The following is a 22,698-nucleotide window of genomic DNA, read 5'->3' as shown; positions in this document are numbered from 1 at the left end:
CTGGCCCACAAAGGAATGGCAGGGGAAGTTCACATCTCTGCTTCTCCTCAGGAGCAAGCAGACACACACAGGACCTACAGAGACAGAGAAGTGTTTCTTGGCACACCTTAAACTGGGGTCACTCAGCCGCTTCTACTAGAAACCCCATGAAATCAGCCAACGTGACAGATTTCTGATGACATTGAGTAATAGTCAGCATTTCAAACATATATGATTCAAAGCGTACTTCATTCCAGGTGAGATCTGTGTTTAAATAGTAAACCTCAGTATAATGCATATGTACTAAAGCTGTTAGAAGCTGGTACCTATGTTTTGCACTGGTGTGTGGCGGCGCGCTATTATAGAAGAAATTTTCTAGAGAAAAAAAATGAACAGGAAAATGTGGTTTTGTGCTGTTACAGTTTCCCAAGAGAGTGGTCAAATCAGCTGTCTGTCATATTGAGAGGACACGACTACCTCGGGCAGCATCCCGCAGAGGCATACCTAAAAGAATTGTCCCTTCTCTCCGTTGATGGAGTACATATTGCTGAAGGAAGGGTGACTTACACAGCGGCCTCCACAAACTGCTTTTTTTTTTTTTTTTCCACTGGGACAAACCAAACCAAAGCAAACTCCCAAGAACAAAATAATTTCTGTGTGTCACTGGGTGATAAGACTTTTCCCCTGCGAGGCAAATGCATGACAGATTGTACTGTGGAAGGTACACAGCAGGGCTACCGGCTGGGTGAAGGTAGGGCTGAATCAAACACGTGGGGAAGGAAAACAGTGACACCTGCCCCGAAATACGGAATGTTCTGAACTTGGGCAAACAAATCATTAATGTCATAATCTGCAGTATGACATTTCTGTGTGAGGGAAGCTTGTATTTATAGATGTTTTGTGTCTAGATGTAGAGCTGTATGGAAGAGTGGGAGTTTCTTCTTTTCAATGAGTAGATATGCAAAGGGCCACTGCAAGAGCAACAGAAAAAAAAAAAGAAGAGTTTGTTTCTATCATACCCAACTGGAAATAACAGTGTTTTTCTGGTAAGAATCCAGATGGTGATAAAATCCTATTGGAGATACTGCAGAGACGTTGTCGTTTCAACCACCTCAGCAGGACTCTTCATAGTATAGGAGGTCAGAAGAGACAGTATGGATCTGAAGGCCAGACACCTGTTTCTGGAAGGAGGAAGGAAGCATGGGGGTTGCCAGCCTGCCGTTAGCATTGCCTGATGCAAACCGCACCCTGCGGGTGACACGGAGGGCTTGTGGCTGCTCCGTCCCCAGCAGCAGCACAGCTGGACCCAGCCTGTGAGCCACCACGCTGAGAGGGAGAAGTGGTATCTCCTCCTCTGAAAAGGGAGCCTGGGAAAGCACCAGGCGGGGAGAAGATACCAGAAAGCTTGTTGTGAAAAGCAATTGGCAAACAAAATATTGATCTCTGCTGATCCTGCGTAGCTGGCTGTGTAGGTGTCTGGGAATGGGCTAACCGGCTGGATGAAAGGAGTCGCTCTCCCCGAGGAGATACAAGCAGAGGAGTTGTAATAACCCTGTGATTTCCTTGATACCGCATGCAAATCATATCTGTTCAGCCGAGCGAACTGCACCCAGGATATAGTGAACGACAGAACCCAAACGATCATCCCCAGTATGATCAAGGGCCTGCTATGAGATCACAAATGTGTCACCGAAAGGGGCAAGGGAGCACTTTTGAGGGGAAGTTTCCCTACCACGTCTGAAGGAAGCTGTGTTCAGTACTGCCCATGGAAAACTGTGCTGGCAGGCACAACCTCCAAGCGTCTCCCCGAGCTCCTCGCAAGCCTCCACTACCAGCAGTTGATGAGGCGGCAAGTTATGAAGTGAAAATGGCATGCTATTCTTTTTGTCAGTCACTGGCACAAGGCAACAAATACTCGAGTCAATAAAATCAGATAGCAAGGTGCTGTCACCGAATATGGTAAAAACAAAATTCAAATGAGTTATTCTAAATGAAAGTAGAAGGCAAGCAACAAGTCACTATGAATAGCAGATCCAGCTAGCCTGGGATCACGTGTGGCCAGCCAAGGAGGCCATTCCAAAGAAACTGGGGAAAAACCGGGAACAGCGTGTTCAGCTAGTTTCCCCTCACAAAAATTAGAGTTAAAATAAAAACAAGACATCTCAAAATATTTGACAAAAGGGCTTTTCCCACAGGCCTTTGTGAATGTGAATTACAAGAAGTTAACGTTGTTAAAAGCAAGAAAACCGGATAATGTGGTGCTGGCAAATATCCTCGTGTGCCTTCTGGTTAGAAAAAAAGAAGAGCACTGATGTTCACAACACTGCTAGAAAAAGGTATACCCTGTTTCCAGACGGGAGCAGCCACGGACATACACTTTGGTTGTATCAGACATAGCAATGGAAGTAACTGTAAAAAGCTTATCACAGCACGGTGGGAGGGGGCAACCAGTAAAGAAGAGAAAGCATTTGGTAAAGGTTATTACCAGCAATCTTTGTGCAGCTCACACAGCAAAGTACTACAGAAAGAGCATAAAGAAAGTCTGAGGGATACAAATGGAAAAATGATTCCTTATGAACAATATCTTTGAATGTGAACATAGAGAATACAATGAATTTCCAGTGATTAGAAAGGAAGGTGTTATATTATCACAGTATTTTATCACCGGACTCATCTCAGGCTGACACTAAGCAAGGGTCATGCCACGAAGAGAAGTACAGCAGAGTAAGGGCTGTCAAATTTACAAGTATGTTAAATTAATTTTTATAATTTTAGAAAAACTTTAAAATGTTTTTCCCCTTCAGTAACCAGTTAATCTACCAAAATTCACTTAACAGTATGTAAGCTTCCATTTACATGGATGGTCTTGTAGGATCTGAGGGATCAGCTTAGTAGTATTTTGTATAACAGTCATTCTGCAGTCTGGTAATTGCTGGCAATCTCAAAATATATAGATCTGTGCAAGGGAATGGAACTGAATATATTTATGTGTGTATATTCCTAGTGGATAAAAGTTCTTGGCAACCGTCAAGTAAAGGGAAATGTACTGGCTTTAAAAATGGATGAGGCTAGCATTTTTTCATTTCTCACTTCTTAGAGATCTTTTCCAAAGGACTACGTACATCTTTTCCAAACAGTGGAATGCAGCTTAAAATGCAGTGTTACAATAAGCATCTATACAGTCTGGGAAAACAGGTTATGTTTTTAGACATATTAGCAAAAGCTGCATTAATTAACCCATTTTTAAATATCATTTTGCCTCCTGTGTGAATAACGAGAGGAACACATTTAAAATATTAGGCCTATGAATAGCTAACATATTCTCTAAAGCCCTGACTGTAAGGGGAGCTGAATTTTACCTTAAAACACATTAAAACACTGATGCATTAAAAAATATTTTTCTCTCTGTCTCCAGATAAAGTCATCATAGCTGGCATTGTTTCATTAGCACTAAATTATAATTCTTGTGACAATACCATGACACAAATCCCAAAATGTAGACATTTCTGTATCCCAGGGAGTTCTTAATCTGAAAGACAAAACAGATAAACCAGGATACAACAAAGGATTAACTCAGAAAATTTGAAGTTTGTTTGGGTTTCTCCCTCCTCCCTTTCTTTGGCTTGGTGGTGACCTGCAATCCTCTCAACCCATATCTCCTACTAATACTAATGCAGTGGTGATTGACTCCTCCCATACTGGCAGAAAATCAACCTCAAAGGGCTTCCAGGTTGCACCTTGTAGAACTGGCTTGGTCACTATGAAAAGATGAGTTTACTGGAAGGCAAAATTCTAAATTAAATAAAAACTAATGCTTGTGATTAAGAAATCTTGATATAACTTTTGCAGTGCAGCAGTATAATTAGTGTATCAACCACATCTGGAAGGTGCTTCAGTTTATTCAGGAGGAGACACTGGAATGTGAATGCGGACTAGGTTGGGCCGTTACAAACTTGCAGAATGTAGGTCAGGCACATTGCAAATCTGTTATCACATCTTTTTTCCACAAACAAGATGAGAACATTCAAAAAACAAAAGCCAAACAAATCCTTAGGGTCAATTATTGATGTTATATTTGACTCAATGGTTGAATTTGACTCAAAGATCAAAGTCCATCATTTACAGTAAATGAGCTTTTATTTATGTAGTTAGGTGTTGATCACTATTTCACTTCTGATGTCTTCATCAGCAGTTTCTTATTTTCCTTAATCCTCTCCCTTGTGCACTGCAGGTCACTAGAAGGAATTACCTTCTAAAAGGATCTGTTTTCTCCGAATGTAGCAAAGGTTGGAAGCAGAGAAATGGTGGACAATTCTGATTGATTGCTGATGCTGGGACAGTGTCTAGAAATGGAGGCTTTTAGGTAGAAACTCAAAATGGTATTTCCATAGATAATTGCTATTTTTCATGAGTTTGTCTTGGTGATTCCCCTTCTCTCTGGCCCCTCCCGCAGTCAGGTACGCTTTCAGCAGATGTGAAATTAAAGTTCTTTCTTTCCAAGAGCACAGATGGTAGTTTTTCTCCCAGACCTCATCTCTGAAGTCATTAGGCAGATGGGAATGGACCATTTGGATATCTTTTGATAATTATAATATAGTTATATCATTCTAGCCTGTTTTCTGCTCTCAGTGTGTATGCCAAGGAGTTAATAAGCTAAAGACCCCTACAGACCTGTGAGACAGAGAGATATCTCACTGATCCTTCCATCCACAGCTCACGGTGCTGCTTCTCAGGTCTCTCACCCCAACCTCATCAAGCTTTGATGTTCCCTTCAGCATTACCTCCCTCAGAGTAGAAGTCCTAAGAATGACAAGACTGGTTCTTGTCCAACATCTAAGAGTGGTGTGAGTGACAACAGCCACCGAGAGATGTCAATCCTCCGGAACATTTATTTGCAGATTTGTGGGTAGATTTGTGACACCCAGATCACCAGCAAGTTGTGCAGATTCAAGGAACCAGTTTCTCCTAAAGCACCAACCAGTAACACCAAGTCTTCTGAACCAAGATGTTATGTACCCCCGAATTTCTGCAGGCTCCAGAATCACAGGAATTCTAGGTGTGCAAGCCTGATTTCTTGGGTTCCCTATTGAAAGCCTGACTTTCTTGTTGTGCAGAAATGGATAATGAGGTATAATTTTAGTTCAGTGAAAATTTTGTGTGCTGATAGCTTTTGTCCTGTATTTCTCCTTCTCCCCAGATGGTAAACATTGCAGTAATAATTAGAGCAGTAGAATGGATATTAGTCTTGTCTGCAAAGTGTTTAAGTACTGAAAAATATACCTGAGATATTAGGAAGTAAAAGAGGGTGTAGTCTATTTTAAAAGGCAGTTATCCAGTTCCAGGTGGTTGGAGGGCAAGATCAGAGCATTCATTCATGATGTGGGTGGTCTGGTCTGAGAGCGGAACTCTGTGCAAGGGAGTGGACTGCACAGTGGGAGAAAGAAAGGTTGGATTTATTACTTTTTTACTTTATTCTGTTAAGTAGAACTTATTCATGGGATATCCATAATGGCAAAATTGTTGGTAGAGCTGGCAATACTTAGTTTTAATTTACTAAAGATATTTAAGAAGACCTTGGGAAAAAAAAAAAAGGAAATTAATTTTCAACTTAAAAGTGGCTGTGCGCTAAGTGCTCAGCTCTGAAACAGTTCTGAAATTTGGAAAATCTGGATCTAAATCTCTTGGTCCATGGCAAGCTCTATGTCTTTTTAAAAATCTTTGTCTTATATCCTTGGGGGTCTCCCTGCGCTCTTTCCATTTATAGACCATAAGGGCTTTTTCAGGAGGAGCAGGGTAGGTGTCTTCCTCTGATGTTGGCATAACAGGACCCCCACCATAAAGGGGGTTTTGGAAGTGCTACAGTGGTGTAAATTAGCAAAATCAACTTTCTGGCCAATAGGTAAGGATTCCAATCCATTACTCAGAGGCAAATACTCCATAATCATATTACCAGTTTTACAAGCAAAGCTTTTTCAACCACATTTTAATCTGGTAGCCATTTGTCTGTCAAAGAGAGGAAATGCTTTTTTTCTTTTAATTAAAAGAAAAAAATGTAGTTCTGCACTTCAGGGAACATTTATGCCTGAGCTTGCGATGCCCTGAAGATGGGAGCAGGTGCATGACTTCTGCAGCACTGCTGGGAAACATCAGACCAAAACCTCTGTCAAGATCACTGAAAAAAGACCTATTATTAGTGGCACCAATCCCATGTATGAGAGCACAGAGCTTGGCCCATTATACTTTCAAGGTCACTAAAGCAAGGTCACTAAAGACAGCAAATGGATAAAAAATTATACTAGAGCAGCTCGATTGGAGCAAGTGAGTAAAGAAGCAACTTTACCATCCATTTTGCAGGTAATATACCCTTTCAAAGTCAGCTATAATTGATCTAAAAGGTTTAATCTATTTGAGGCAAATTTAAGGTTGGAATTTTGTATAGAAAAATAGAAATTAATGTTTCCTATATTCCTGGAAAAATAGTATGTTTGAGTGTTTTCTATTTGGCTCTTGTTATGAGCTATTCCCAAACAAAACTGTAGAGGCACCAGAGAGGATGTGGAGTCTCCATATCTGGAGATACCAAAATCCACGGGCATGGACCTGGGCAACCTGCCTGGGTTCACCCTGCTTTAAGCAGGGGGCTGGAGAAGACCACCTCCAGAGGTGACTGCCAGCCTCAGCAGTTCAGTCATCCTGGGACTGCATCCTGTTCTGTTTTAAACAATATCTGGAGAATGTAGCTTCCTGGGACTCTTGAGTGGTTTAGAATTGCACCCAGCCAGGAGTTTAATTCTGTTCTCCTTTCGCTGAGGGTGGCTGAGCCCTACACCGCCCCTCACTCATCCCTCTCAGGTGGGACAGGAGGGAGAATTGAAGGGCAAAAGTGAGGAAACTCATGGGTTGAGATAAAGACAGTTTAAGAGGTAAAGAAAAAGCTGTGCACACAAGCAAAGCAAAACAAGGAATTCATTTACTACTTCGCATGAGCAAGTGGGTGTTCAGCCATCCCCAGGAAAGCAGGGCTGCATCACGCCTAACGGTGACTTGGGAAGACAAACATTCTATCCCCGAAGTCCACCTTTCCTCTTCCTTTCCCCCAGGTTTTATTGCTGAGCACAAACTCATGTGTCCCAGCTGTACCCTCTCCCAACTCCCAGTGCCCCCCCCAGTCTACTCACTGGTGGGGCACCATGAGAAACAGAAAGCCTCAACGCTGTGCAAGTACTGCTCAGCAACAGCTAAACCCTGTGTGTGTTATCAACACTGGTTTGGTCACAGATCCAAAACATAGCACCATGCAAGCTACCACAAAGAAAATTAACTCCATCCCAGCCAAAACAAGTATACCAGTTCTTTTTATTACCATAGGACTTATTTTCCTTAACTATCTCCTACGATTACATTCAGTGAGCAAACCCAGTATTTTATAGTTATTCCAGCATTTTAACTTCATTTAAGCAGCAATTTCAACAAGCTAGTTCTGTAATTTAAAAAAAAAGAAGAAAATTTCTTTCAGTGCATCGGATGTGTTCAGCAACTCCGTAGGTGTAAAAGTCTTTGCCAGAAGAAACCCGGTAGCCGACTGGGATCACACGTAACAGCTCCAGCAAGAGGAGCAATTAGCTACTGGCTCATTTCCATTCTCCTTTGCATCCCTATAATGGGGAGGAGTCGGTTATTTCAGATTCAAAGTGTTTAAGCGGGAACTGAAACTGGGTTTAGGCTTCCCTGCTTTGCACTGGTATCAGAAAGCTGTGCTGCGGGCAGCCACGAGCTACCAGGTGTGCCAAAGCCACATCACCTGCAGCTTCCCAGAGCCACTGTAGCTTACAAACTCACAGCGGTCACCTGGAGGGAAGAGATCTGCATTGCACACGTTTTTTACTCGTTATGCTAACTAGAAGCAGTATTGATTAAAAAAAGTAAAGAAAATGAGAAGGCAATCAATGGAGAACAGAGAAATTGCGATTGAGACAGACTGGGCAATGAACTGAAGGTGAAAAACAAACATTAACACGAGAGACTATTAGCTATCACGTGTAGCAGCGGAAGGCTGTCAGATGGCTGAAGGCAACTGGAACACTCCAAAGAGAGAAATCTAGCGATTGCCAGCCTCCTCCTGCGGTTTATTGCCTGGCGTATAATGTCCTGAATACATTAGATATTACAGGCTCATTCATCACAAATGCGCTTTAATGGAACCAAAGGTCAGGGGCAAAATGAATGCAGGGGAGAAGGAAAGGCCTAAGTGTGTGTGGAAGGGGGGAGATGGCTATTTCTACTTTAGCTTAAGTTAAAAGATTGCTGCGTATTTGTGCATGCAAAGCTTTTCACTAAGAGCTACTGAAAGGCCACAAAGGCAAGCAAAGGGTACGGAACTGCTGGGCTTATGAGCATACAGGTGATGGTTATTACAAAGCTCAATTAAAAGATCCTAGATATACTAGGTAAACATTAAAAGATAGTCTTAAACTAACAAAAACCAAAAAACAAAGACGCTAAAAGCCACAATCTACCCCTGCTGTGAGAATGCTGTAATACTTAGCCACAAAACAGGGGACTTAAGCATGCAACAGGCGCTTTATCCTAAGCGATTTCATTTTGCTTTGGCAATTTAATTCAGATTTTTAATGTACCGTTCTGACAATCTTGAGAAAATTGTACGTAGAAGAGTTAGCAAGAGACTCTCTTGCAATTGGGACTTTATGAGGTGTCAGAGAAATAAACATGGCAAAGACTTCAGAGATCACCGGGGTCTCCAGCTGAGTCACCGAAGAAACTGTAAGCAAATACTATGGGAACCAGTAAGTCCCATTAGAAGCTGTATGCACATTTCTAACTTGCTCTGCATGCAAATGCAGCTCAGGAAAGAAAAAATAATCCATATTTATGAAATCTGAATTCACTTCAGAATATTTTAATAACAATAATAGCTTGATTAAGATCTAAGTGAAACTATGAAGCTCTAAAATGAGTTATTTTAATAGTACATAATTTTCCCTTTTGAAGCTTTGCCTAGAAAGGAGTTAATCCTCGTGGACTAAAGCGCACAATACACATAGGAAAGACCTTTTGAATGGTTATTCATTTCTGTAACGTTAATGACACACAAGCAATTGCATAGACCCCACCCACACAATTACGATGGCAAACTCAAGCTCTTGTAAACCCAGGTATTGCCAAAACTTAAGATTGCCTGCACAATTGCTGTTCAGCCCCCTTCCACGCGAGCGTTGTGGATAACATTGTTAGGTTTATGGGTAAAACCTATTTTTTTACACCGGAGTCTGCCTTTAAGTACAGAAATGACTGTTGAAAGAGCTCAATAGCTGTAAGATATTTAATCTTCACAATCCAGCTAGTGACCTCCTTATTATCCACCATCTGAAGCCTACACAGAACTTTTAATTTCTGCATGTGAAGGGAAGCTGCAGGAAAGATAATGATGAGATCATGCCACTGAAGAAGGTACCGTAATGCACACAGCACATAAGGACTAAATTAGGGACGCCCACAACAACCTCAAGAGTTGCATTTAAAAGCATTTCAGCACTTCCTAAATCTACTTCGTCTAATGATCTGATTTCTGAATGTTATTTCTGGGGGATTTTTTATGTCTGAAGACCCAGTAACTAGCTACCATCAAGAACAGAGCTGAGTTCTGATATGCACTGCTGCCATATAATTGAACAAGTACAATTAATAACATAAGAAGATTTATGACAGGGGTTGTTCTTTCCCCAACGTGTAACCTGTGTAAAAGTGACAAAGTAGAAGAAATTGCCAAGGATATCCAACCTGAATCTCTCTACCCATGTCCATCAAGATGTGTGTTCCCACAGCTCTGAGCTGACTAAATGCTGTTGTTTAGATCTGGCCTGGGAGCACAACTTCCCAAAAGGCCGAGCTGAACCAAAGTTTCAGCACCACTGAAAAGGAGAATTTGCTCCCCCACTCCATCCCCATCCCTTCTCCTCCATCTTCCTGCTTGCACAATGCTACTTCTTTCCTTGTGCTAGCTGTCCCACTTGCTGGATCAGCTTGAACCGAATTAACTTGTTTACTGCCATAGTTCTTGTTGTAGCAGTAGTTTTCTGCCAAATGAGCAAATTTGGGTACAGCATGAAGGTGCCAGCATTGGTACAAACTGAACTGGCGGAGGAGTATGGCCAGGGGTGGAAAGAAGGTGAGAGGCAGCAGAAGACCTTCCTCTTTCTCAGCCATGAGCTGATCAGTCAGGTCATCCTCGCTGATTAAACTGGAGCCTCTGATTCTACCTTTTTACTAAGAGTGCAAGGGGCAGAGTTTTAAGTTGAGCTTAAACCAGTGCGTGCCTCAGCTGCACCCAAGCAGAACAGCGTGAGGGGCAGAAGAGACACTCCTCTGGCTCCAAGGTGCTCTCTGCTCGAGTTTCAGCAGCTTCCCATACACAAAGCAAGAACTACAGCTCTCCCAGACAGGTGGGAAGCATTTGGCGATCCAAAAGCAGGGCTGCTCCCTGCTAGTGCTGTAAGGTCTCACCCAGACGGCAGCATTTTGTTCAGCCCCCTACAGCACAACACTGAGCTGTACAAAGCCTTAAGGTGTTCCACTTCCACGAGGTCTGTGGCACCTAGCTAAACCGATGACACTGCATCGACGTCACAGACTCAGTCAACAATGCCTATGACATCAATGTATGATGTCACTTCAGGAAGTACCGTCTTCTGAAATAACAAGTTGCAGCTCACAGTTTCTGGGAGATTTCTATGCCCCCAACGCTGAGCGTGGAAAGGATGAATAGGTCTTTCATTTCTGTCACGCACGTGTCTAAACATCCAGTCTCTGATGGGTACCTCGCAATTAGATCAGGGCCTGGTGTAAAGCTGTTTTGGCTGTCCCCATGACCGGTGGGCAACGGGGGGAAAATTATTTCACCTCCCTTTGCCTCGTATGCCTGTTTGCTTCAGGAGGCGGCGTTGCAAAGTGCTGCTCATTCGTATCTGTGATGGGAACTTGTATTTCTGTACATTTACTTCTTTGGCTTTCAGGCAATGACTTGTGCGAGACGTGATATTATCTCATTACTGGTGTCACAGAAGCTCGTATTTATAGGGATTTATTTCTTGGCCAGCTCAGAAGGAAATGATCTAATTACAGGCTAATATAGTGGGATCATTATTATGTTAGCTGCCCAAGCTTTCTCATTATAAGACCCCTTTTTGCATTGTCTGTAATTTTGCAGTTTTAACTCTTTGACTCGATTTCTTTCATCCCATGAGGCTTCTTCAGTCTTTTTTTTTTTTTAAATGAAATTTTCTGCCAAAACCCCTACTAAATTCCAAGAATGCAGCTGAAAAGAAATGCTATTTTCCTGACGCTAAAACTTCCATAAGAAAACTCTAGCCTACATGTAGCTTTGAGCAGGGACTAGAAATTCGGAGTGCAGGTGGAGTTAAGGGATTGTCCTTTGAAAATCAAATGGAATTTAGCAATGTAGCAAATGTCTGGAAAAAATGCAGTTTGCACGTGTTCAATAGAGACTTGCCAGAACTTCGTAACATAACCCTTCAGAGGTGCTGTCTGCAACGAGCACACTAGACTGCACAAGGCTCTTCTGTGGCAGGAAGGCTTACAACCTAATACCACTAATAATTGCTCCTTCGGATCAAGTTGCAGGTCTGTGCAGCAGATTTAAGGTTTCTAGCCTGCTGATAAATCCTGTTATTGTCAGTACAATTACACAGTTGAATTTTCCTTGTTTGCCTGTTTCTTAAGCTTAAGAAATTTGGCATACTCTCCTAAAAAAACCCCAGCCCCAATATAAAACCCATGCAAAGTGAGTATTATTATCCACATTATACAGATTTGCATCTGAGATATGTGAAGTTTGAAGCCAAACGTATCCATTAGTTTTTGGGTATCCAGCCAAGATGTAAAATTTGATTTTTTTCTTTTTTTTTTTTAAATTTTTCTGGGCACATGGCTTGACAGAGCTGCAGCTCTGTGTTCTCAGACTCCTGCAAACCTGTTTCGGGTCTCAGAGTCAGGCACTCAAAGAATAGGGGATGTACAAGATGAAGACCACTTGCGAAAAACACGGGGAAAAAAAGTGATTTTACACAGTCCATAACTGAACTTGGGGGAGTAGAGGTAAGATGGGAAAGGGACTTCCTGATCAAGGACTGACTTACAGTAATATCCTTTTAATGCAATATTTCTGTAAAGCTACCCACCAAGATTAAACTTTATATGATGTAAATAGGAATATTTGTTTCCCCAAAAGTATTTGGTCAGACCTATTTCAGTATCAGTCTAGTCTTTCTGTGGGTTTTCTCTCGTTTGTTTGTATGAACAAAAATAGTATGAAATTATTAGCATATTTTATCTTGAAAAAGTATAACCACTGTTTGCACAATAATTACTGCAAATATTTGTGTAGCAAAGATGTTACATAGATACAAAGATAATAACGATTTCATTATAAGATTAAAGCCTTCATTGTGATGTATTATACAACAAATAATACCTTTTATTTCAGGAAAACTGAAGTCTAGCTACAGTAATCACTATTACTCTGTGAACTCGGGCACTGGAAAAAGTTGATGACAACTAGATGTAATGTTAGTCACACAGTATTAAAAAATAAACGGAGAAAATAGAAAATATTTTCTTTAAAACTGTTGAGCCATTCCAACACGCACACAGAACCACCTGTAATTAAGATAAACACAACATCCTCTTAGCACTGCCGTGCTTACAGCTCTTTTAAATAGCATGTATGGTTTGTACCTTTACCCAGTGTACTCAGACCCTTTTCTCCTAGTGAACGACTGTATGTGTTGTAGTTGCGAAGCAAAACAAGGCTAAGTTAAATACACTCTGGCTGCTTAACTCAGAATTTCCTTGTATTTATGGATTTATATTAAATCCCTAAGGTTATTTTAAAATTGTTTTCAGTGTTATTTTATCATTAATCTTATTATCATCCAAAAAAACTGGCTGCAAATGATTGCTTTGAGGATTGGCAAACACATTTGTGCAGCTTGAAACAATTTATTGAAAACATGTTGCTTACATAAGAGAACATGCCGTCTTTAAATGCTGTTGGTAAGAAATGTTCATTTCTTGAATTTCCATTCTATTTATGGACTCTGAAGATGGGAGAAATACAATTTAAAGTGCATCTACAGGTTGCGTACCTTTTTACTGATCCCCTTTTAACCTCAAGAGAAGGGATCTTCACAGTCTAGCCATGGCCTTGCAACAGGCTCCTCAGTGGCAGCACACGAGCCAAGGTAACGTGCCTTTTCAAAAGATTTGATCTGTTCTCCGAAGGAGAAACCTATAACCAGTCATGTTGGAAACTAGTGAATGCTAGTTTAATAATGAGAAGGATTTTAGTTTCAGTTTAATGGAATGATCATTTTTAGCCAAACGTATTTCTGCAGGCATAGTAGATACAATAAATAAAGATTTACAGTAATGAATTTCCTTACTTATTTCCCCCCATATATTTGCCATCTCTATAATACTTCAGACATTTGCACATTTCCATAACCCCCTAAGATGAAATATAATTATCTTCTCTATTTTATAGCTGGTGAAAATGAGGTACAGCCAGGGGTACACAGAGCATACCTAGAAGAGCAGAAGTACAACTTCCCCCCCAGTGAGTTCCAGTTCAAAGAAGATGAAATTTCCTCTTCCACACAAGCGATGTAAGCTCTAGGGGCCAGATCTAGTCACTGACAATTATTAGCAGGCAAGCTCCACACTCCCCCTGCCAGCACGCTGGATGTCCATCTCCCCTCTTGGAGGCAGATGGTGGGTGTCCTGCTGGGGGGACTGTCTAGGACTTTCTCTGATCGTCAGCTAAGGCAGCAAAACAAACTGCTCTGTCCATTCTATATTTCTTAAAAATAAATCTTCACTTTCCAGAAAACAGCTTATTTCAGATGCCATTTTTAAATGATCCCTGATTCTTAATAATTTATATTGCCCTTTATGAAGGTTTTGAGACAGCTACGTGATTTTCTTCTGCAGTTGTAAATTCCGTTACTTCTGCTGTCTATGTAAGCAGCAAATAGAGAAGTTTTTCCCCTCTTTCTACCTTCCCAGTCCTCCACTGCTCAAGTACCTTGTCCTCTGCTTTCCCTAAGAACACAGAAGCCCAGAGCTTTTCATCACAAATGGTTTCTTCTGCTTTCATTAATTTGGAAAGGGGAAGAAAGGAGTAAAAGGGAACTCTGGAGTTTGCAACGTGTGCAAGTACCATAAAATCCCACAGCTTGTAACAGAAGTTGAGCCCTCAGAGCATCTTCCCAAGGGACAAACGAAAGACTTTCAATGGCCAAATTTTGCTACAACACTTCTAGGTCAAGATTTTTAAAAATGCAGCCTCAATTTCTGTAAAACCCTCTACCTGGATAGATACGAAGTTCTGCCTGCACACTGTCTGCACTTAGGATTTACATTTGTTCCTGTATGAAATTTTTCTCTAGACTGAAGAGAAGAAGGAGGAGCTGGCTCGCTCAGAAACTCAGCTAGAATCCCACATTTCTAACTTGGTTCCCCATGTGGTCACTTGTTTCAAGTTCACAAAGGCTGGACCCAAAAGCCCAGCAAGTCCAACTTGACTTTCCTATATTAATTACTTTTTTTTAATATCCAGTTTTGAATGAGAGTGACATATGTGCTTAGGCATTCAGAATAGCTTCCTTTAAAAATTAAATATAGCTGTCTTTTAAAATATTGAACTTTGGAAACATGCTAGACAGAAAGATTCCCCAGACCACAAATATGCATAACTTAGAATCAGCCAGACTTCAAAGATCCTGCCTTTACACCCACACCAGGGTCTTTTTTATTGCAGTTCTTCTCGAAATAGCTAATTGCCTGCTAAGTGTTAAATAAGCAATTGGCACTTTCCCCTTTATTCTTCATGGGGCAGTTGGCATAATGCTGAGAGCACAACTACCAGCTTAACCACCAGCAACACAATTTTGGTCAGGTCGCTCCATCCCAGTTTCCCTGGGGTATGATGACTTCTCTCCTGTTTCATCGTGCCGCAGAGGTTAGTTGAGTAACTTTTACCATGTTCTGCTTAAGGTCTAATTCAGCATCTCCTGCCAAGTAACTATTCCTCGCTTAGAACGATCAGAGAGGGTTTAGCAATGTTTTTATCAGGGGTTTAAAGCTGAGGAAAAAAGCTGAGATTTTGCACAGAAACTGCACGACTGCTGGCAAAAATTCTGCAGCTCGACTTGTGCGTTGGCTTACATGTCGCTTCTGGTTCCCCAGTAAGACACAAGGGCCTGTATGCTTGTTTGCCCGAGTGCCTTAAAATGAAAGTCAGCTTTTTGGAGTTGTATTTGTACTCTGCTGGAGTCTCCTTTCTCCCCATCCTGAGCAGCACGTCTCTTTCCAGGGCTGCTGCCAAGGGAGGGGGTTGCGCAGCCCCAGCCACCTCCTGTCACCACATTCTGAAATGATGCCGAATTAAATACTATGGGTGCCCCAGCTTAGCATACAGATTGATCCGGACAGGTAAGAGATTTCTGAAAGACAACATCCGGTTTGTATTTCTGGCACTTTTTTTCTCCCCTACTCTATTCTACTGAACCTCTCACTAAAAAAGAATCCAAAAAACTATTATGGAAACCTAAGAAAACCTTCAGCCATTTATTACTAAGTTGCTCATCTAAAGACAGCAAGAGACAGATTATGAGAAGGAGATCATCAAAAAGTGAATGACAACTGGTGCACTCAGTAGATCACGCTTATCTGGAGATAATCCAAGAGCATTTTCTTTAAAAGTTACTCAATATATAATAGCAGTGGTCAGGATTCCACAAACTGTAAGATGCTACATTGGGATCAATGGCCTGCTGTTTATTTAGACACAGTTTACTTTGCAGCATATTTTTGTTTGGCAATACATAAACTCGTCACACAGAAACAACTGACCCCAATTACTACCAGGTAAGTAGAGAGTTTGCTTTCTAATCACCTCGTTAGGTCAGCACTATTCACTGACATGCAATTACATTGATACCAGCACTAAAAATAGTTCACCTAGATTATTCTTTAAGGTCAGGCCTGGAAACTTACGGTAGGTGTTTCAAGTTTCTAGGAGCTTTAGACCTTCCCGGAAAGCCACCGGCCTGGCCCTCCTTCCACTGGCTGTGGAAGAAGCCCAGGGAACCTGACCTCCTCTGTCAGTGGCCTAAATTAGGCAAAGTGAATACTTCTGGTCACGTTCCCAATTTCTGTTTTATGGTTACAGTAACTTAAAACTCCTGTACAAAGCCTGTTTGTTGGTAAAAATGCTCAAAATAAGAAAAAAACCAAACCACAGAGCCAATTATGTCCTGTTGACCAAATGTTATTTTACTCTGCATTAAGCACTGCCCCAAGTTATTTTATAAACGGTTTTAAAATAGGCATATTTTGTAAGTTTTATAAGTTTACCTTATTTTCTTAAGACATTATGGTTTCGTTGTTTATTTTCAATTCTTCTTGACTTCCGTATGTATATCCAGGGGTGTATAATTATCATGGGCAACTTTCCCAAAGTGTTATGCAAGGTGACTTGGGATTCTGTTCCAGGAGCTTCATCCATGTATCTATCTTCCTCCTCAACAGTTAATTCCTGCCCTCCCCTACCTGCTTGGTGCCAAGTCCTCTTTCTCCTTTCCCTGGGAGCCCGTCTTAACTCAGTCCCCACACAGAGTTTGCAGTATAAGGATCCATCACTGTTAGCTTTATTCCTCTCATGGTTATGGTTGTCTTGCTTAGATTTTATGCTTTGTATGCATTTTATACATATAAATTTTATGCATCATATTGAGATGTTTATTCTCACCTTTGCCCACAATAGTCCAACAAAAGGAAATGACAAGTCCAGAAAGATATCATCCTCAGTACATGGTTTCTGAAAATGCTGTTAGAAGCTCGGATGGGACCAAGGGTGCACACATAGACTAAAAGCCTCCTATGCGGAAGGGCATACCAGTCCTCCTGGTAGATCCTAGGAAGGGACTGAGCACCAAATCAAAATGGCTAGGCTTTTCTGGGCTGAACGTAGTAAAGCATTTCAACCCAACCGTGAGCAAGAAATCCAAGCATTTCTACTAGATAGGTGACAGGCCAGCAGACTGAAGCGTCCAAGGAAAGGAAACACCTTAAATAGACTGAAATGCTCAAGTATTTTTGCTGAATAACAAGTATTGCCTGGAGGACGCTGTCCTTACTAGCAGCTCCGGCTTGGTTTTGGTTACTGTATAAAGAATCCCCCAGGGCTCAGTATGGTTTCAGGAACTCGCATGCTATACAAATGTGCAGACTGCTTCCCTGAAGCCACGTCACCAGGCACTAGAGATGAGAAACCCAAAAATAATATTTTGGAAAGAGCACTGCCAATCCACCCTTCATGTGAACGGTTTTCTCACTGGCTTGCCTTGAGGTATTAAAAGTTACGGTATGAAAGCCCTCCAGGCAATCTTTCCCTCCTGGTTAGCTTGTATTTTTACCAATTCTAGTCTGCTGTGATGACCTCTATCACTTACCAGGCAGAGTTTTGGTTTCGACTAGTGCATTTAGCCATCTTATTCATGGGCTATAGCTTTTTCTAAATCTAGACTTATCTTCTCGCATCCATTCAGAACAGGCTATTCTATTTCTTCTACTCACTTTTCTCTCCCCAGAATGTATCTGTTTGGCAAAAAGATATTTCTCTTCCCCATGTCAATAATTTCTAACTGGGTGCTTCCTCTTTTATTATTTCCATGGGGCATGGTCCAGAGAAGAAATGCTGCTTCCTGTTCACAGAAGAAAAACCCCAAAACAACAAAACAAAACCCAAAGCCGCCACTTGTCATCCCTTTCCTCATGCCCTGCTAGCCACCAGACCATGAGGCCATTTTCCATTTGTCTGCTGACAACCATGAAAAATGCCTCCTTGCGCGTTTGGTAGGAGCACTCGTACTCCTACTCCAGAGGCGAGTCCTGCACTAGGTGTGGGGAACCTCCTGCAGCAGCTACTGCACAGTCATGGAGGAAAGCTGGGAGGCCAAGGGCACTAACTGAGGCCTTACAGCACTTTTTGCAAAGGAGGAGTAAAACCATCATCATCTCTATGCTTTTAAAAGAGCATGCCCTGAGAAACACGTTAAATGGTAGACCTGGTTGGATAGGTGAAAGTACCTCAGATCAGAGCCGAAGATCAAGACTATGGCTTCTGGCAGATGTACTGGAACATGTATGTGGAGGAAGGAGTGTGTGCTACCTGCAAGTAGGTGAGATAAAAATAACCCTCAGGTCCAGTGGTAGCAAGCGGAAAGAGGACTGCTGAACTCACAGCACTGGGAAAAATGTAACTGTTGGGACTCCAGGTGGAAAGCAAGACAGAGTAACATTAGAGGCACACGTTTTTATCTTTAAAGTGCAGAATTCCCCTACTCTGAAAACATCCAGAAAAACCTCCATCCATGACCATTTTGACCAACAATAAGACCCAAGCGACCCAGGATGCTGAGCTTTCCCGAAGCACGTCCGACTGCCCACATGCAGCCTTGTAATGCTGTATGAGCATCACAGACTCATGTCTTTTCAAACTAATACTACTGGCGGTACAAGTCTGGTATATTCTTTAAAAAAAAAAACCAAACCCAACCAAAATACAGTAAGAGGAGGAGGGAGAAAGAGCTTTATTACATATGAACACAGATCAAAACAATTTTCTATGCCTATAGGGGTTTGAGGAAAAAATACAACAAAACATAACTTTCAATGAGATGTAATTGATGAATGATTTATGGGCTATTTGTGTAGAAGTACTAAGCATGATAAAGTCTCATCTTGATAAATCAGCTCAAATTCCACTAGTGCCATTAATAAATCAAGAGCAGGTCAGCTCCATTCTTAATGTTGTTATTATGGTGCCTTCTGTCTGCTAATACAAGTTTTAACACCTTCACACATTAGTATGAGACAAAGATACGTATATCTCCTTAGTGAATTAATTAGATAGCAGGATTTTGCATCCTTCAGTTAACAGGCAAGACATCTCCCCACTCTCTTGCACTCCCTTAGCTTTCTGAAGGGGACATCTATAATACATGTAGGCCAAGTACATAACACCATGATAAAACCGAGCCAAGTTAACATACCAGCCCTTCTAGAAATGGAAGGCTTCCCTCGCCCATTCTGCAATACCCTCTTCTCAACCTGTTCCCTTCACCCCTCAGCAGTGCAGGTCACCCCCTCCCTTGTGCTGACACCAGCACTCGTCCAGTTGCAAAGTGGGTTTATTCAATTTACTATCCCGGCAGAACTTACAAAAATCCCAACGAAAAACAACAATTAAAAAATCCAAAACACCCCACACTGTTTTGAAAGCAAGCCAGAATATCTGTGGGAACATTCAGCAGAACAGAAAGGCATTTGAAGTGCTTTAAATGGATTTAAATTCAGTCACAAACACCAAAGCCAGCTCAAGGTAAGAGGAGAGGCTAGGATGATATCTATCCCTTCTGATAGCTGCCCGTTGCGTATTTGGCTCATCCACCCATGAAACTTTATCTTCAGACTCTAGGACACATTCGTGGGCTTAAGAATAGTTAAAAGTATCAATTAGTCTGATTTCTCATTTGAGTTAGTCTAGTTAGTTTCTGCACATAAGTAGTTCTTCACATGTCTTGGCTGTGCTGGCCAATGCTCATCTGCAGAAAGGGTTGGGCATTGTATTAAGTCTCTTACCTATTACACATCTTAAAAACATTAAAATTCTACTTGTAGTATGCGGATCTTTAAGACAACAAAAGAATTAGGTTTTTTCATATGTTGATGAGCTTGCGTCTTCTGAAACAGAAGGTGTGCAAACCCCACTCCTTACAGCTTATTTCTAAAGATACATGACAGAAAGAGGCAGAGTACAGATAAAGACTGAGGAAAAATAGCTTCTACAGACTCTTAAGAGATCATTTGGAAGAGAGGGGGGACTCAGGAACATACCAAAAGATACACTTTGGAATTTAGACAACTTAATACAAGTACTGGCATGCTAGCCTGAGTGACTTTTTCCATTTAAAAACCACAACACAGTAGTTTCAACAGCAACAACAAAAAACCTACAAGGCTATGAACTACTATTTAGTACTAATTTTGCCAATAACATGGTTTTATGCACAGAAAATTAAGATCTAAAAACTATGCATAAAGTTGTATTGGCCAGACACTGCTGTACACGTGGTCCCTGCTCTGCAGAGTTTACAAAGAGCTGATGAGGCACTCCCCCAAAAATCAAACTACTTTCTATGTAAACTGCATATTTCAGCCCCAAATTTGAAAGTGCTTATTAAACGGAACATTCACCGACTTCCTATCTCTGCATTAATCAAATATTAAGTAGACTCAGGAATGAGATGATGTAGTATGAAGCTTTATTCCCACGTGTTTAATCTTCCCAGAGAATTCACAAATGGTTGAGGCATGACCAAGATTTGCAGGTGTTTATAGGCTTAGGTTCTCACTTGGCAGTCATCACAGCAGCCTCGGAGCACCTTGCAAGAGCTAAAAACAACACCATCAATCACCTCTCCTTCCTTCCTTCCAGTAGGTAGGCGTAAATTACCTGACTTGGATGACTGGGCTGGAGGGGAGGGAAACAGAAGCAGGGCAACCGAGGAAAGCTCACCGGAGGAGTCAAATGCTTCATGCCTGTCATGGTTTAACCCCAGCCAAGCAACTAAGCACCACACAGCCCCTGGCCCACTCTCCCCCTGCAGTGTGGAGGGGGAGAGAATCAGAAGAGTGAAAGTGAGAAAACTTGTGAGTTGAGATACGAACACTTTAATAATTGAAATGAAGTAAACTAATAAATAATAATAATAATAAAGAATATACAAAACAAGTGACACACAATGCAATTGTTCACCACCTGCTGACCGATGCCCAACCTGTCCCCAAGCAGCAAATTCTGGCCCCCCTCCCCGGCCAACTCCCCCCAGTTTCTACATGATGTCCCATGGTCTGGAATGGCCCCATGGCCAGTTGGGGTCAGCTGTCCCAGCTGTGCCCCCTCCCAGCTTCTTCTGCACCTGGCAGAGTGTGGGAAGCTGAAGAGTCCTTGACTTAGTGTAAACACTGCTCAGCAACAACTAAAACATTCAGGTGTTAGCAACATGATTCTCATCCTAAATCCAAAACACAGCCCTATGCCAGCTACTAGGAAGAAAATTAACTCTATCCCAGCCAAAACCAGGATAATGCCAAATGTTCAGAGCCTGTGGTCACTCTTGTACCTCTTTTGACACACAGCTCCAAAGCCAAGGTCCAATGCACATGAATTCTGGCTCGTACATTCAAATTCTCCACATTTACTTCACAGGTCTGTGGCCACAGTGAAACACATGGGCTGCAGAAAGCCATACAGACAAAAGGACAACCATCTCTGACTGCCGGGGCTAATTCCGCAGAGGGCTGGGAACAGCAAGACAGCCAATGTATGGGAAGAGGACCTCATCAGCATATGGGACATCAGTGTGATGATCTTATAGTGACCCGCACTGCTCAGCAGGCAATCTACAGCAGGTTTGGACCAGATGGGGCTTTTCAGGGTGTGATCTTGGTTCTTGCTAATGGAAATAATCATGCCTGGCTGTCTCAAGTGCATGGATCACTGTGGAGGATAGGATGAGACACAAACTCCTAACCAGAAGCAGATGGAAACATTTATTATCGTGGCTCTTCTTCACTCACAGAGCAGTGGGGGTCTAAAGGGTCTGAATGCCGGAGGCTGACAACATCCCTCTGCAGTGGGGGATGTTACAGAGCAGGCAAGTTCTCAAGCACACTCTTCTTTTCCGGCAAGAAATCAAGCTCAGCTTTTGTCCACTGCTGTTATATCAGGAGTTCCCAGTCAAACAGCAACAGTATTTAAACAGTTTTTGCCACACATTAGTCTTCCTTGGGAAGACACGAGGTAAAAACGATATTATCTTATTCTGTTATGACTGCTTTATTTCCTTGCTATTACTGCTCATAAAAACTTAGTCCGTGTTCTGCGACACAAAACCCTGTACAGCTTTGTCATCTGACTATATATATGAGCTGGTCATTTTAGTAATTATCTCTGGCAGCCTTCCTCCGTCATTTACTGCTCTTCCCCAAAAGAGATTCAAATGAGGAAAGATCTTATTTTATATCTGAACATGGGATAAAATGCTCACCAACTGTTTTCAGTAAAGAGCAGAGATAAAAATCACGAGATTACTTTATCATATAGGTTACACATTCTTCAGTGGCTGTGGAAAACACTTAACACTTCTTTACTCAATTATCAAGAGCATTAATCTCTTTCACCCTTGCAAAGATTTCTGTTATTATTGAATGGAAGCTATCAGTAAAAACAATGCAATGGGAAAATACCAGGCTCAGTAGGAGTTGGCGAGCACCAGACATAACTGTGGGAGTGACTCCCACAGTGGGTTCTGGCTAAGATATGCCAGTTATGCGTTCTTATTTTATCTTCATTGTAAACTGGGTTTTTGACAAACACCCTCCCCCCATACAAGGTTATTGAACTGATGAAGTGCACAAGGTATTTTGCAACTGAAAAGAGGTTGGCAAGAGAGTACTTTCTTATTGTTCTTTTAAGCTAATCAGTAAGGACTAATCTTACTTTGTATCTTTAGACCAATGCTTATCCTGGGAAATGGGAACTCAAGTGCTTTGTAC

This window comes from Egretta garzetta, unplaced genomic scaffold (assembly GCF_000687185.1).
Source record: "Egretta garzetta isolate BGI_Z169 unplaced genomic scaffold, ASM68718v1 scaffold258, whole genome shotgun sequence".
Classification (NCBI taxonomy): Eukaryota; Metazoa; Chordata; class Aves; order Pelecaniformes; family Ardeidae; genus Egretta; species Egretta garzetta.
Note: the sequence above shows the minus strand (reverse complement) of the source record.